This window comes from Lytechinus variegatus, chromosome 1 (genome assembly GCF_018143015.1).
Source record: "Lytechinus variegatus isolate NC3 chromosome 1, Lvar_3.0, whole genome shotgun sequence".
Taxonomy (NCBI): Eukaryota; Metazoa; Echinodermata; class Echinoidea; order Temnopleuroida; family Toxopneustidae; genus Lytechinus; species Lytechinus variegatus.
The window spans coordinates 15,728,170-15,746,689 of NC_054740.1; positions in this window are offsets into that span (position 1 = coordinate 15,728,170).

The following is an 18,520-nucleotide window of genomic DNA, read 5'->3' on the forward strand; positions in this document are numbered from 1 at the left end:
AAAGGGGGAAGGCAGAATGAAGAGAAGAAAGAGGAAAGGAGGATGTGCCCTTTGAAACGTAAATGTGGTAGTTTGATTTCATGTATGTGTGCCTTAGCTAATGTCATTTGTTATTATAATTTGGAACACGCGTGAAGTAGTCGTTGTGATTGTATTGCCCCGTGTCTTGACGAGATTTTTTTTCTTTCTGGGGTTGGTTTGTAGGGTCTCTACTTTATCTCTTTCATACAGACAGACACAGCCTCTTCCAGACAAACATACCCTCCTTCACCTTTTCCTACACTCTCACACCTTCACACACACACACACACACACACACACACCTTCCCTCGCACGCACCCTCACCCATCCGGCCACATACACACACACACACACGCTTTTTCGATCTCACACTACTTTGACCCTCACATGCTCAATCTTTTAAACGAATGTGTAATGTTTTCCCTTTTCTGTCAAGGCATGTTTGACGTTTGATATGTGCGACTATGCGTATGTATTGTTTTTGAATTCCATATACATTTCATTATTTCACTCATATTCACTCATTTGACGTGCTTGATAAACACAAGTTAAAAAAATGAAAGATAGAAATATTCGATGCTTGGTTGTGACTTTGTTTATAGCGATGATAACAATGACTTTTCACGGGGGGGGGGGTATTTGAAAAATAGACACTATAATAGCTGTGTTACAATTAACAGATATGTATAAAACTATACAATTATGATTATAACATGTCTCATCTTCGCGACGACAGTTATGATGTTGATGGGGGTTTACTGATATAAAAGCTGTCGTCGTGAAGAGACCTTGTCTTTAGATTGTGAGAACATTAAATAAAACATTTACAAGTAAAGCACTATAATCTGGAGACAGCACCAAGACATCATTAACAGTTTTTATTATATCCTTTTCATGATATTTAAGGAAAGGAATATATATAAAGAATGTACGGAATAGATAATAGTCATATACTTATTTAGGGTCTGAGACAACACTGAATGACTTTATCATGTTTATGGCTTTAGAGTAAATTAAATTGATTCCATTTAGCACTTAAAGATATTTCTAACAAGTCGTCGTCGGTGAAGATAAAAAGCTTAAAATGGTCACACTTTACATTTGTCCTTCTGGACAATTTCTTATCATTTCAAATTGTGATGATTCTATTTTTTGGAAGATTTGCAGGCTAGAGCGTGTGAATGAGGGAAAATGAAATATGGGCATGATAGGGATAGAGCAAAGGAGAGAGATAGAAAGAGAGTGTAATAAGAGTAAGGGAGAGATAAGATAAAGGTGGATATGGGAAAGATATAGGGGGAAGAGGAAGGAGGAGAAATGGACATTCAGACGAGGACATGATACATTTAAAAAAGAGAGACACAGAAATAATAAAATATAAAAATAAAGAGACGAAGAAATTGACAAAGGCAAAGAAAATTTGAGTAAGACATAGAAGAAGTAACTTTGAGGTAGAGGGAGAGAGAGAGAGGGAGCAGAGACAAAATATATATTCCGAAAGAAAATGGGGGGCTACGGATTAATGTGCTTTAAGTGACTTAAGTAATTTGGCGTTCACCAATTTAGAATATAGTCTTTGAGCGAATTTTCATAAATTTACAACCCATCGAGAAGACAGAATTCTGCGATCATTATATTTTCTCTATGTGTAATAACTTTTTGATTGAAATAATGTCGAAAGAAGAATTACTAAAGATCACGGCTTAAAAAAGTAACTCATTTTTTTTATGTACTTCAACCTTCAAAGAATAAAATTTATTAAATCTTTAACTTTTAAGTAACGATTGCTGATAGAAATATTGGCTTTAATTTTTTGATAGATTCTCCCTACATTTTAAAAGCCAGTTATTTCTATTTTTAACTTGGTTATCTTTCATTAGACTAAGATAAGCATTGTTTTGATCCTTGTCAAAATTACAGGTATTACAGGTCCATTCCGTTCTTGCTCCTGAATGGGACTCTCCGTTGTGTTTTTTAGGCATTTGTATCTATATTATTATCATCATTGTCAAGTTAGTTTTTGCATTGTTTCATTTTCATATGGAAATAGAACAAAACCCAACCATGTCATATCGGACCGAGGTGGAGAAAATTTTTTTTGACTATTCTTGTCAGAAATTGGGGCAGTCAATAGTAACATATTGTGTAAATGTAGCACATTTATACTTCCTTCATAACATGCAGGACAGCACCAGGCCAGGGCAACGTTGCATAAAAATTACCATTATGGTAACTTGCATGGAATCCTTGATTGTGATTGGCTGTTGATAAACGTTACCATGGTAGTTATATATACAGTGTATTTGAACATTTCTAACTTTACATCTACCGTAGATTAATACAGTAAGTTATATTGTATCAGGGGCGGTCAACATTTTTGGGAGTCGCTACATGAAGCAAATATAGAATGGATTTTTTGTTGTTGAATGACAAAATCAAAATTTCATTTTTCGTAGATGTTAGCCCACCTGTCAAACAAAAACATAAAACATGTTAAGTTTGTGTTTACGTTTGTCTTCATTTACATCCTTCGGTAAAAAACGTGATATAGGTAAATTCAAGGCAAAACAAATATTACTACTGAGATATGAAGAAAATTCAATACCCACATGTAAATACACCCACACCCACACACACACTGAAGCGAGAAAATGAGAACGGAAAGATAGATGGTGGGGGAGAGAAAGAGCGATGAAGGAACAGGAAGAGAGATAGAAACAACAACAAAAAAGAGAAGAAAGAAAGGTGGAGGGAGGGAGATAGAGAGAGAGAGAGAATAGGGGAAAGAAAAGAGTATTTCTAATTTCCCTTTACTCTTTACTGAGAAAAAGGAAGAAAAACACGGAATGAAATAAATACTTGTTTGAAAACGTGCATTTTTTTATGATTTCATCTGTCAATCATAACGTTGACTAAATACATTGCGCACGTGTCAATGTGCAATATAAGAATCACAGACCAATGAAGCTAATAAAGTCTCAATATTCATTATTTCATCATCCATTTCATACCATTCTGATTTATGTTACATGTTGCATGGTTCGTGTTACGCCAGAAAAAGGCTGACAATCATCCAAAAATCACTCCATGTGTGCAGCTGACGACAAAAATGTCAGTTAAGTCTTAAGAAGTGATATAAAAACGAGAAGACTGTCAGAAGAATTTGAAGATTGTGTTTAAGGAGATGTCTTGATATTGCACGCAGACAGTTTGATACCGTGAAATATAAACCGGGCGCCGACTGCGCGCAAAGCAGACTTCGCGAGATAAGAGAGAGAGGGAGAGAGAGAGAAAGAAAAACAAGAGGGAATGTTTAACTGTGATATTTAATTTGTTGCTTCTTGCTAATCAGGGAGGCGTCCGAGACGGACGGCCAAGTTTATGGAGCTGTCTGAAGTCTCAACATTACCTGTGTGTCACCATTGTAAATTGGTTTTTAAACTGGTCAGCGTGGATTTCAGCCCAAACTTGTGATTAACTTAGGCAATGTTTCTTTATTCCTCCCTCTCTAATGCTCACTCTCTCTGGTAGACGTGTCATGCCCAGCGGAGCTCCGGCTTGCGCACACAAGCCGGCGGCGACTCGCGCTTGCGGAGAAAAGAAACGAATGCTGTCCAATGATTTGCTACCTCTGATGAGAGGAGCAAAGCATGTACAGTGTCATTTCCCGGTAAATAAACTCTCGGTAAACGTCATTTTTTTGTTATTTTTATCCTCCATTTAGATTCGTTGCCGTTTTGGCAAATGGCATCTGACGACGATTCCTCTCTCCTTTTCCCCTTTCACTGTGTTTGTGATGAGGGCTGACATGGATATACATAAGTATAATGTCTATCGTGGCGACAGCTCTTCCTATAAACTGGTCGCGAAGTTTTCGTCTAGTGTCTGAAGTTATCATCATTGCTCGTTCGTATTTGCATTGTTTAATACATCATTCTGAGACGTCGCAAAAATATCAGGGCCTGTCTAGAAGACGAAACAAAACAAGCGTTACATGAGCAGCAATCTGTGCTTGTCACACTGCCTTTTAAGCAAGTCACGATCCCCGCAATAATAATTAACCCGAAGAAATAAAAGAATCTGAAAAGAAAGTACGACATTTATTAGATTGCAAATCGATTTCGAGGTTGGCAAAACCGACAGTAAAGGTTTCTATTCTGGAGAAAACGGTCGAGTGTCATTTGGCAGTGGAAGGCTCGTGCTCTGCCCAGCGTTTGAGGCGGAAATGCGAGTCACGGAGAGGGTTGCTTTCTGCTCGTGTTGTAATAATAATCATCATCAATCGTTTATTCCCTTCCTCACCAATTATACCGCTTAACTTGTCGATACAATGCTATAACACAATGCCAGCGGTCGATTTCCACTTCATGTTTGTGCCTCGCTCTATACCACTTTACTCTTTCTTCTCCTGTTCAAGGCTTTAAAAGAATAAATTTGATAAGTGGATGAAAGGGATTGAGATCATGTCACTTTACTCCCTATCCGTGAATGCATTCGTTCCTATTAATGTTCACTGCCGATTCTGATATGAAAGTCACTCTTTTTCTCTCCTATGCAATGCAGAATGACAGCCACTTAACGAAAAATGAAAGATGATTTTCATTGAGAAATAAAAACTGAATTGACATCATGGCCTACACTTATACTCATGATATCCGGTTGTAGTAGGCTATCATAATGAAAAAGGTTGAATGCTGTGACATAGTGTATATAAACGTATAGCTAATTATATCTCGATGTTCTGGATTGCCTTTGAGTACAGGGTTTGGGAATTATAGTTATATAATTTAAATGAAATATTGGATTGAATACTCATAAAAAGATACAGAAGAAGAAAGAGTAGCATCCCCCTTTCACCTCGCATCGAGACAGACTGAGCATCTCAAACAAAAATAAACAGAAAATCAAACTTTAATGGGTGGGGCATAGGTTGTGATATAAATTATGTACTTGGAAATAACATATTAGTTGCTGCAGATACAAATTCAGACCAAAATATTACTGAATCATCCATCGACTATTATTACCAGATTGTTGTTGACCATTCACTTCAATACAATCCTGATTGATTACGCAATACTGACCTCGCACCCGTGTTCCATACATTTAACGATAATGACCATTGAAGGAAACCTACATATTGTATGAAATCAGTTATTAATGACTCATAATAGGAAGGGGTGAGAGATCATCACGATCAGCATTTTAAAGTGTGTATAGTTATGTTTCCTTATGATCAAATTTGCCAAAAAAATATAGCATAAAAGATGAAACTTATATTCTGGTTACTTTTATGTCAAAAGTCACGTTTGTTATTGATGCGATGAAAAAAAGACAACAATGAGAATAATGATGATGATGATGGTGGTGGTGAATGTAATCATAATCGACGTCGTAATACTTTGGTTGTGAGATATACATGAATTTTCATATCAAAACGTTAAGACCTGAACATTATAGCACTTATGCACATAACATTGTGCGGTATTGATGATAAACTGCCATTTGAAATCGGTGGGTAGGTCTAACCACGGTAACATCAGTGTAAACTAAATCTTGAAATATCAGGTAAGTTTAATTCAAGCATTGACAATTCCATCATTATTTGAATAAAAATAAAGTAAGAATTGAAAATGGTATCGTAACATGGTTTTATAAAATCAACACAAAGATACGGAAAGACCATCATGTTTACAGTATATAATCTCATTACAATTCTTTAAATGATTCATTGCATGTAATGCATTGTTGATTTAAGCATCTATGAAAAAAAAGATCTTCAAGTCAAACGACCAGAACCCGCCAAAACTTACTCCATAATCCCTGGTGTTTGGGGAGAAAATACAAAGAGAGGAGACTGGGTTAGGTGACTGTAGTATTCAATCAAGTAAAGCTGAAATAAGAAACAACATTTCTAGACGAAAGCTATAATTAAATCGCATCATTTGATATTTCTGCCCAAGTAATCCGGCACATGACTTCGAGCTAGTATTAACGATCGGGCAACTTCTCGAATTAAGACTCGAATTACGCGTCTACTTGGGATCATTCTATACATGGTATCGGAAAGCGAAAAATAAAAACGAAGAGGGATGATCTTGGAGAGGAAAGAGGAAAGATCGAAAGAGAAGTAACGGAAATATCCGATCCATTCTCTTTCATTTTTCTTTCCGTATCTTTTAATAGCTCACGATACATTAGAGAATGATGATATTCGTCAAGACAGTCAACGCGAAGAATCAACCGCAGGAATGCTGTAAAATCATCGATTTTATGTAAAGTTTAGATAAAATGACACATAACACACCTGGCATGTCGATTAGCCAGTTGTCTCTCTGACAACTGTCTTGTGGGATGCTACTGTGAACCATAGTCTTTTTATTAAACAAATACCAATTTTCAGTTTATTTCTGTCATATTCCAACATTGTAACAAGTCTTGGTCATAAATGAATCTGCGAAATTGTATGGCATCACAAATAAAACTCAAAGAGATAGATTCTAAAGGCTTCTAATAATAAACTATGGATTAATATATCTTTTAAACTTCATTTTTTTACATTCCTGTAACACTTCTTCTTTCTAATCAAATTTGACATTTTTTTAACATTGGCAATTCATTTATACTATACTAAATCTTATCATGTCAGAATTGTAAGTGCAGATGGAGTCTACCTTGAAACAATAACTCTTAAATTCAGTCACAATTAAGATTGTATATTTCGTCTTCAGTTATCGAAGTTATCACATTTCCTTGTCTTGTAATCAGTTTAACTTTGCGGATTTTCGAAATATTAATATCGGATTTATCACCAATAAACGGTCACGTGTTTAAAATTAAATTTTGTGTGTATTTACTGGTTGATAAATATATTTAAGTTTTACATCATATACCTCTAGCGAGTCTAGCAATAAGATGAATTTCGCTATTTTTCATCTCAACATTTTTGTCATTCATTATAATTTATTTTTTTTAGATGTAGTTGTTCATCATTCATGACTGGAAATAACAATGTTGTTTCATGTTTCAGAGAGCCCGGATATAAAAACAAGACGTCGGAACTGTTCTTCATTAAAAGAGACTCATTTCATACCTTTAAATCGAAATAAAAACCTCCTCGCGGCGGCTCGATTACAGTGTCTAAGCTACTAAAGCGAATCAATCAGGATATATACACTAATCTAGGCACATGTAGCGACATTAAATCTTTCTGGGCGCATTATATGATACCGCTCATCCTCGGGACATGTCCAACAGAAGGCGCGAATAATTTGATTACAAAAATATAGCAATCCTCACCCTTCTTTACGCAGACTACAAGAAACATACTGGTCGCGGTATCACTATCTATCCGATACGAGCTGCGTAACCGAATGAGGTAGGGAAAATTGAGACGAAAGAAAGCTGGGGAGAGATGTAGAGAGACACACATATGAAGATATTATTTCAAATCTATGACTACAAGGGATTTGAGTAGTGTTTATTCGAGGTATTGATGGTGTAAGGTTGCCGCCATGCTAAAGTTTTAAGAACGCTCCTTGTATGAGAAAGGAGCAATCTGCTTCTTTGGAACAGATTGTATTATTTTTGTCAAATGTTTGCCATTATCACGTTCGACCTTTTTTATGGGATAGTCTCTCCCAGCAGACGTTCAGTTGACTTCGGTGAGGGAAAACACAGACGTCTAATTAGACACTATTTTGTGAAGAAGTAATATTTAGTGGAGACGCACATGAAATGCATAAGCACAGAGACAGACGAACATTAATGTTCATCATTTTACAATATTATCTCTTTTCTGTCTCTCACTCGACAAAATATTTCTTGATGATATTGTCTAGCTCCAATATTTCTACCTCACAGAAAGTGAAGACCGTAGTCGTCATTATGAATAACTTAACACTGCACTCAATTTTTCAGACTTATATTCATATCAAAACAAAATGCGTGAAATTAATGGTAACCAGCAATAATAGATTCAATACAATTTTACCTCAACTCTCTTTGGTCCATTCAAAAGAATATTTCCTTTCTTCTACCTCTCTCTCTCTCTCTCTTTCTCCTTTGTAGGTCCTGTATTTATTATATCTCACTCATATAAATCAAGTATATGTATATTTCTTAGTTCACTAAAGCGTTATGGAGAGGGTGAGAGAGAGAGAGAAAAAGAGAGATGAAAAAAATAGTATATATGTTTGGAGGGAGAGCCGGAGAGGGAGAGATAGAGAGAGGGATACCAAGGAAAGGAGGTGGGACACAGAAAGAGAAGGGAGGGTGTGATGGTGACAAATGTTGACTCAAACACTTGGAAGCATATACTTTTATTTATATATTAATATGATCAAAGTGTTTGAGATAGATAGGACCAAGGCGTGATTAGGGATACCAGTGGAGGCTCCGGGGGGGGGGGGGGAGGCAAGGGACGGCTGTGCACCTTTGAGAGCCATAATCAAAATTTGTAATGTTAATATCCCGTCTTTACCCAAGTGTGCCCCCCATCTTGAAAGTGACGACTTTTTTTTTGCTTGTCATATTTTCATCGAGAAAATGTGCCCTCTCTTGAAATTATTTTTAGATCCACCCCTTGGGGAAGCAGACCATAATTATACACAAGCAGTTACTCACTCTGATTGTTTAATATGAAAAATAAATAGGTGTACTTACTTACTTGCCATATATCTGTATATATTGTCCCGTTAGCACGAATCGTCGATTTTTTTTTTGGGGGGGGTCAGTGAACTTTCTTTATTGTATGGCATTTCTTTCTGAATCATGATCAACTTTGCGTGAAAAAAAATGATCCAGCCAAAACACATGAGAATGAATATATTTGATGAAAACGATCTCAATCATGTACCGTATTATGAGTTAATCAAAATTCACTTCTTTATATGTGTGTCATGTGGAATATATCGTATAAATGGGACAATATGGAAGCAAGGGTTGATAAATGCCTTGTTGCACGCATAACTGCCGTGACGGGATCGAACCACGAGGTTTTAATATCTCGTCTTAAATCGCTCGGTTAGGTCAGTCCATACTTACGCGCGTGCATACCCATACGGAATACAGAGGGGTAAACGAATCCTGACACGCATCAGCATGCACACACACACACGCACAACCTACACATCCACCCACCCACACACACACACACACCATACCAAGGAGACGGATATTGTAGAGAGAGATGAGGGAAGAGACTGTCACAGGTAGGCACACCCACCCAAACTCCCCAACTCACACACTCCATAGCATCCTTACACACGTACACACCCACACTGAAAGGTGCAATACAAAGGAAACATTAATAGCGATCGTTTAAGCTCTTATATCAAAAATATAAGGACTACATTTACATCTTCAGAAGATCGCAGGTGTCGAGAGTGCATTGTCATTCATTGTATACTTCGTGCCTTGTTTTACAATCACTTCAATTATTTTTAGGGAACACGACTGATCTTGATGTGTGAGATATGCAAAAATATCAGAAAGAAGTTGGGAGAGAGAGGGGGGGGGGGGGCGGTGTGAAGACGACTGAGAACTTTGTAAAGCGGTTTCTCTTTTGAAGATGTGCTATGATTATGTCAACAAGCAGCTTCGGTCAAAAAATCGGCGTATAATAATTGCCATTTTATTCTCCTACCGTTTTCATTGCTTTGTCCCCTTTTCAGCACGTCCAAAAGAAATACCGATGTCTTTGAAATCCTGAGCCAATAATAATCGACTGTGCCAAGTCGACCTTCAGGCCTGTCAATGCCTCAATTATTCAAAAGCGAATAGCAGACATAATTCTGCAAAGCTGTGATGTTTTCCTTGCACTCGTTCATAAAATCCATTCTTTTTCTTGGTGTGTGCGATTGTAACAGTAGTGGTGTTATCGTTCCTTTCCTTCATTATTTGAAATGTACGCTTAAATGAACGCAATATTAATACCAATTCATACACAATCATTGCACGTGCGTTGGTAATCATTTAAACAAACAAGTTCGGGTTTACGTAACTTAACACTGAGATATGATATTGGTTTTTCCTTCCAGATTCGAGGAGAAAAGAATGTAACGGTTTGTTTCGGGTGACTGGAGAATAGTGAAAGGGCTATTATAATACTGTCAAAATGATTAGCGACATATCAGAACTCAGTAATCCTATCGTATTTCGTTTGTATTCGAATTTTGAACTTCAAGGTTTGACACGTTTAAATGCAATGAGGGATAATAGTTATTTTACAGAGGATGGGGATGGGGTGGAGCACTGTTAAAGTAAACATTTCACATATTCAACATAAAAAGAAAAATAAGTGAAACGAAGTTGAAATTATAATTTAAGGCTCATTTGGAGAAAAAAAAACACGTATGGCAATTTTATTTACCTAGGTACATGAAAAACACAACCCAGATATAATATGCACAATAAAAGTGGTGAGCAAATTAGGGATCCAGTGATTTTGTCCCCTAAATATATCTTTTGTAATATATTATACAGTAATTATTGTATCCAACACTGTTAAACAAGGTTTGGCGTGATTATTGCACTGTATAGAGTCTTATGATAGGAGAGCTTCCTTACAATAATATTTATATCATCATTACATTGCATATCAAAAAAATCAGAACCTACATTATCGTCGGCTCTCTCAAGTTTACACTACCGATGTTGTTTATGGTTATTTTGTGAAACTATAAGTCAGATTTAGACATTTCATAGATTCTTATGAAAAATGATAATTTTGAAAGAGCAACTTTAGGAAAAAATGTAATTAAAAATATGTTTAGATGTACCCAGTTTGAATTATCACTTAGAGACACCTTAATGGTTAAATACTGTTGTCAGTTGTCCTTCTAATTCCGAATTATTACAATTGACTGAACTTAATATAGCTTTAGATTAAGCAATATTAGTATCATGCTGATGATAAAGCAGAATCATCACTTTATACCTTCCATAACAACTAGCAGGCTACACCTTAATCTCTTAACCCATTAGTATTACAATGACTAAATCGCTGACCATTTTTTCTTTTCTATTCCTCAAATGCAGAAAGTTCATTACAAATTCGAGAAGATGATTTTCTATGGGGCCCCTTGATTTCTGTTGAAGCAACTTCTTTTTCCTTTTGATGATTATTTTCCACACGATCTGGGTGGAAAATTACTTTAAGATGTGGCGGCACGGAACTTGTCAAAAAGCGATGGCAATTTTGAACCATTAACACGAAGTCAAATGGGCTGTCTTATGACTCTTTTTCGTTACTTCTATCTGCTGCTTTCCCTTTTCATTAATAAATGTCACCTTTTTTAGTATTGATTCTCGAGGTAAACCTAGTGGATAACGATAACCATGATAACGGAAATAGCCGTAACACGTTCGCTCGTTTGTAATTGGCATTAATGCAATCAATGTTTTAAATGATCATAAGATTTAGTTTATGTTTTTTTTGTATAGCCTGTCTTTGGGAAACCATCTTCTACTAAAGTAGTCGCCTATGTTCATCAAACAACCATAAAGTTATATGCATATTGTATATTATCAGCTAAAATTCAGCTCTCTATATCCGTGATATCCTTAATCCAGTTAATGCAAATTGAATGCACGTTGGAAGAGGAAAAAAAATATGAACAGAAGAAAAAGATGGTTTAGTTGATGACAGTTAAACTTTATGACAGTCTCGATAAAGTATAAAGCATTGTCAACCCTGGCTACAAAAAATACAGTACTATACATGTTCTTATCCTGATCCTATACTTGTCTTCCTTACCAGCAGGAAATATCAAGTTTTAGTAAAATGGTGCTATAATTTTGTACCATAGTATCGAAAGTGGCATACCTCAGGGAAGTGTCCTCTGGTCTCTTCTCTTTTTAAAATGCACCATAGGGTTAGGGTCTTCAAGTACTTTTTTCAGATCTTTTGGTCGATGAAGATTTCTTTAAAAAAATGATATTAGGGTGCTTATCATGCCTATAAGCCGTTGCAACTTCTTGAGGATTATTAAAAAACGAAGACTATAAATCGTCAGGTTTAATGACAAAGATAGTAAAACAATGATACATGTGATGATAAAAATGCTAATTTAAATCATAATAATAATATTGATAATAACGATAATAACAAGAACAACAACAACACTAATAATGATAAGAAGAAAAATAATAAATTCAATAGTAATCATAGTGATAGTGATTAATAATATGATAATTATAAAAATATTATCATCGTTATTATTATCAATATTATTAATCATAATGATAATTGTAATGAAAATAATGAGAGTACTAATAATAACAAAATTTCATAATGGTGATGACGAACACGATGTGTGAATGTATTGTAAATGTGGCGATCAAAGTTAAAAACTGTCTTCCATTGCATGCATGCCCTTTAATATTATAAAAATGAATGTACTTCATGCTCAAATTGCGAAAGTCAGTATTATATTTCGGCCACATCCAAATGCAAAATTAAATCGATGATTTACAAAAAGAAACATAATCGAGAGTCGTGAAAACTAACTCAAGCGGCAAACACCTGGTATGTTTCCCGGCTTAAAATTGATCACGCATTTTCTGGCCTGCCTTTGTTGAATTTAACAGATCTCATTGCAATAGCAATCCAATATTTAATTCCAATGATAACACCGAATTGTTATTGCTGCTTCCCGCCCGCCTCGGCTAGCCGGCGATGCTATACCCCGGTGCGAGAGTTATTGCATTTTGTCGAGGATAAACGAACCGATATGGCAACATTGAATGTCACATAGCCCATCTTGGTGACAAGAAAATTGCCTTCTTATCGAAAAATGTGCGAAATACCTCGTTTTTCGCGCCAATGTCTTTTGAAACATACGAGATTGTAACCTTGTAAAGCTGCCCACTTTGTTATTCTTTTTACTTCCTCTTCTCTCTCCTCCTCTCTCTCCCCCTCCATCTCTCCTGTCTCTTCCTCTCTCTTTCTCTTCAAAATTGAAGGCAGACAAAATTGATGAGACTCCATGGTCGCTGGCTTTTGCTCGCGTTGTTCCAAGGCGTAAATACAGCATTCATCTTCATTTTATTTCCCCTCATAATTTTGACAATTTAAGTCCAATTCAGCCATTTGAAACCCCATTACTTCCCCTTTTGGAGTTGAAGATAGACGCAGAAAAAGAAAATACATCGATTTGTGTCAGTAGAAATAATCAGAATGAATTGAACGGATTGCGTACGAGGCGTGTGGGAGATTTGGGGGCCGTCAGATTCGTCACTTTGTAAATCCTCACGCTGGATCGTACGGAATCGGCATTTACGCGGCAAACCACAAATGACTCTCCAATTACTACGAATCTTTTGAAACGCATTTCTTCCAATATCCATTGTGACTTCAGGAATATCCAGTTGACACTTTCACTTGAGAAGGAAGAATTCATTCTAATTAAAAAATAATGCCATTTGTAAGAGGTCGACGTTCAGGCTTTAAAAAAATCATGACGGATGTATCTTTAAAGACAGTCATTTACAAGTTGTTTGAACTCTCATCGGGGAGAATGATAGAGATTTTTAGTTATAAAAGTCTTTCATCCTGTGGGGTTGTTTGAGATATAAGTCTTTTAGAATTCAAGAACTCATTTCAACCTTTGTGGACAGAGATAATCTCCACAGATTCTTGGTAAGGTGTAGTAGAGATTTATTTCTATTGTTAAAGGTAAAGTCCACTCCCGGAAAAGTGTTGATTTGAATAAACAGAGAAAAATCAAACTAGCATAATGCTGAAAATTTCCTGAAAATCGGATTTGAAATAATAAAGTTAAGACATTTTAAAATTTCGCCGATTTTTCACAAAACCGTGATATACATAACTCAGTGACATGCAAATGAGGTAGTCGATGTTGTTCCTCACCATTTCTTTTGTTTGTTTGAATTATGCAATATTTCATTTTTTACAGATTTGAAAATAAGGACCAACTTGACTAAACCATGTAGTATCAAACTGCTAATTCCACATGTTCAGAGAGGAATTAATCATTGTTTCACTTGAAAATGAGGAAAAGTTAGAATATTTCGCATTTCATGTAATAAAATACAAAAGAAATAGTGAGTGGATGACGTCATCAGTCTCCTCATTTGCATGCCGACCAGGACATGCATATTACTGTTTTGTGAAATTGAGTGAAATTTTGAAATGTCATAATTTTCTTATTTTACATCCGATTTGATGAAATTTTCAGTGTTATGCTTGTTGGATATTTCTCTTTAAATTCAAATAAACTTTTTGTTGAAATGGACTTGTCCTTTAATTTTTATCCAAACACTCGAGAAAGAGGCTCCAAATAAACGCTCATTATATTCACATAAGTAAAACTGAAAACCAAAAAGTATTAACACTTCAAAATGTTTGATAATAGTACTGCATTTCTCTTTTCTTTATTTCATTCTTTTTGTACTACATTTTAATATTTTATTATAAAATCATTGTGATCGAGGGCTTTCAAACTCACTGAAATTATCAAAACAAAATAACCTCTCGTCATGTTGGTTTTGAACAATCTTATTTGAATTTTATTCTGAAAGTAATCCGTTAATTTGTCCAATAATGAGGTCTTGTTTTATTTCCCTTAATTGATAAGCAAGACATCCTTTTGTTTCCACTGTCTTACTTAATCGGAAAACAATCTTTGCTATAGTTTCCGATCAGTTTGTCATTTTGGTTTCAATTTGTTGAAGAACTTGTCAATTCTACTTAATACGTATGCACGAGTGGCGGCAAGTGTATTTTCTTAGGCAGCAAGATGGGCCCAAAGTTGACGGGATTATTTCAGTAAAAATATAGGGGGTTAGTTCTTCGATCAACCCCTTTTAAATGCTATTCTGATCTCTTCTTGCTTCCATTTCCTTTATTTCATTTGTCATTAGATTTAATTTATTTTCATTTTTTGGATCACTTTCAAACTTTGGTGGTCGCCTCTACCCTTGTGGCGCCCCCACTTGCGTATGATTCAGATTCATTTAGATATATGTGCGTATGTACATGTGTGTATGTGTGTGGGGGGAGGGTGTCTTCGGAGTTGGTTGGGTGATTGTGTATATGTTCTGAGGGTGACAAAAGGTAGTGCGCATCTTTGTTTAGGATAGGAATGTGTTATATGAAAATGATTTGAAAATCAATGGTAAATTCGTTAGAAAGTGTTGGTAGCTCAATTATAAAACAAAAAAACGACAACAACATTTTACCAACCGTTGCCGAAAGTAATGACATATCATTTCACGTCTTACGAATGCACTATAGTAATGATTACAAAATGTGAATAAATGTAACCTTTTCCTGCTTAACTACTAGTATCTATTCAAACGGATGATCACTATTTTCGATCTGCTTTATACTTATATGCATAACTCAGGTTTACCATGAATTGCTGATGTTGTTCATACGAATAGAATGAAATGAGTATAATCATTGTTTACATGGATTGGATTTATTGAAAGTGCTCTCATATAAACAAATCATGATATTTTCTCTATTAACTTCTTTATGATAGGGTAATTAGGATAGGAATGTCAGGGTTTTGTGCAGCCCCCCCCCCCCATCATCATATTATTTCCCCATTCATCCGATATAGACCCTGATGGTGGCGTCGGGGTTTGGTCATTACTCTCATATTTCAAGTTGAGGGCTGTAGGTTCGATTCCAAGCCATGGCGTTTTTTTTTCCTTCACCAAGAAATTTACCAATAATGTGCTGCACTCAACCCATGCAGGTGAGTTGAATGGTTACCAGATAGGAATTTATTTCTTGAAACGCAGTGCGCGTAACAGCTGCTCTGCTAAAGCCATATGTTACTGTAGAGCGCTTAGAGATTTCTGATAATTTTCATTCTTGGCATATAAAACTGATATTTACGAGACCTGAACAAAATGAATGATACTAACTCTAATTTCACTCTGGGTAGCCACCAACTATCAAGCGGGTCCTGCATAACATTATGTTATTATCGCCCTTCTCTATCATGTCTATATTCTCAAAAGGTGAGCCCCTGACAAAAAGGGCAGAAGATCACATTTTCCAAGTCTTTGGTATATCACTCGACAGGGGATCGAACCCCGACCCCCGCTCATGAGGCGAACGCTCTATCACTGAGCCAATATGTAAAACAGATAACTTCAGTTTCCATGGGAACTCATTAATGATACTTGAATCATATATGTTTACAGGTAGCACTTATATTATATTGCGATTTTAATATAGCCCACATCCGGGAAGGGATGTGATAAGACGCATGAATATAGCGACATGATATAACCCTATATATATTAACCTTTATAAGATTGTGTATAATGTAGGATTTTGAGTTTTTCGTTATAAAAAAGTATTACCTTATCGTCATTTTCATCATTTTTGGAGGATGTGCTGGTAAGAAGCTTCAATTATCGTTGAAAGCAGAAGATTGTTTTGAAAAGAAATCGTTTTGAAGATTGTTTTGAAAGAAATTATGGTAACTGCCTATTCTGCTAATATGGTATTTTCCATAACCATGGCAATCATGATAATGACAAAAAAATCAATTTTATTATATATATATATAATATAAAACGGGCCGCATGTTACATTTTCTACATGAGCCACCCCCACCCCCCCCCTTGCTAAATTACAGCTCGATCCTGATTACATCAGTTTTGAAGAATGACGAAATCCTCAGCTTTTGGACATATATCCCACATTGTTGCCTGTAAAATTTTTTTTTTTTTTTTTGGGGGGGGGGGTCAAATCTAATAGCACACTTCTTTTCCTGCACACGCAGTCAATTTTTGCTTCGTAAAATGGAAATTTGGTATCCGATATATTTATAAAATATAACACGAATCATTGTTCGTAAAATGAAAATTTGGTATCTGTATATTTTATAAATATAACACGAATCATTGTTTTATTAAAACATCCCTTTCCCATGTTCCCCTTTAAAATAACGTGAGCCTGTTCTTAGATATTGTATCTGAGTTAAGAAAATCATCAATCTCTCTTTATTCCAATAGCGTTTCCCTTATTTGTAGTACATTTACCCTATGCAGTCGTGTTCATATTAACGACAAACATAATCCCGTGTTAAATGTGCTACGTAAACACAATACGAAAAGCTAGAAAATGGTTGAAATGAAAGCAGCAAAAGTGCTTAAACACATAAAGAGATTGAAATTAAGAGCTCCATTTAATCAACGGTATACATTATGTAATTAATCGACGTTCAAATAACAGTGCATTATAGCCGGAGATAGATATTTCTCCCTTTTTCTTTTTGTTTGGTTTGAGCTCATTACCATGATCATCATCACTGTTCAAACCAGGATATTTTGTATACAGTCGATTAAACATCATCTACTCATACCATTCCATCTCGGCGACCTTGATCTCAAGTTGATAAACCGGTTGTCTCTGCACCATTGCGGTCTTTAGAGGCACCCATTGTTATTTCTTTTGACAGAAGTAATTTGCTCGCTTTTTCGAATCGCAATAGAATAATGGAAACGCGAAGTGCATTAGTAATTGCAGCTTTTATTTGTTCTCAAGCGAGATAATTGCCCGACTATTTAACCAAAGAGAGGGAGAAAAAAAAGAAAAACCGGGAAAAGTGCTTTTTGTTCATGCACTATTGGAGCTGGGTGACTTCGTTTCCGATAGAGTTCGTGTTTTTTTTCGGGGGGGGGGGGGGTGGGGGGGGGGGTGTTAGTATCCATGAAATCCAAATGATATTTATTTTCCCTGAACTTTTCTCGAGCTCTATCCAATATCTTTCTCTCTCTATTGGAATGTGTATGTGAAGGTGTGCGTATGTGTGTGTCTCTATTCCTCTGATCCCCTCTCTAATAGGCCTACGTGTGTCTATCTTTTACATCTTTTTCTCTACCCCCCCTTTCTGTGTATGTATGTGTGTGTGCCTGTTTCTTATTATTCCCTCTGTCTATCCCTCACCTTCTGCACCCCCTCTTCCCCAACTCCCTCTCTCTCACTCACCCCTGCTATTATTTTGTATCTTAACATAAAACGTATTCTTCTCACCAGAGATCGCATTGTATCTTCTTTTTTTTTTATACGGCATCGATTTCTCTTCGTCATGTTCGTTCAGCATTTTGCCCAAGGTCGTTATTTTTTATCAGCGAAAAGCCTACTCCCTATGGTAATTCTCATTGGTTATATTCCAATTATAGATGTGGATGGTGGGCCTAAACTAACAAACAGTTGTGGGTGGGGGGGGGGGTTAGAAAAAATCATATCTTTCTGTTATGGTTTTCTAACTTAATGCAAGAATCTATATAATTACTTGCAGTTTGGCTCCCAGTAATTAACCTTAAAATTTCGGTTACAGTTTATAAGCAGAAACCTGCCTAACTGTAGGCCTTTATTGAAAAGGTAAATATAAATTATTGACAGTATTATTATAATTCAATAATCGAGCGATTTGTCATAAAAATGTCACTGAAATATTATGTTATCACTCTATGATAGAAATGGAAGAAAGAAAACGTTTATTTGAAA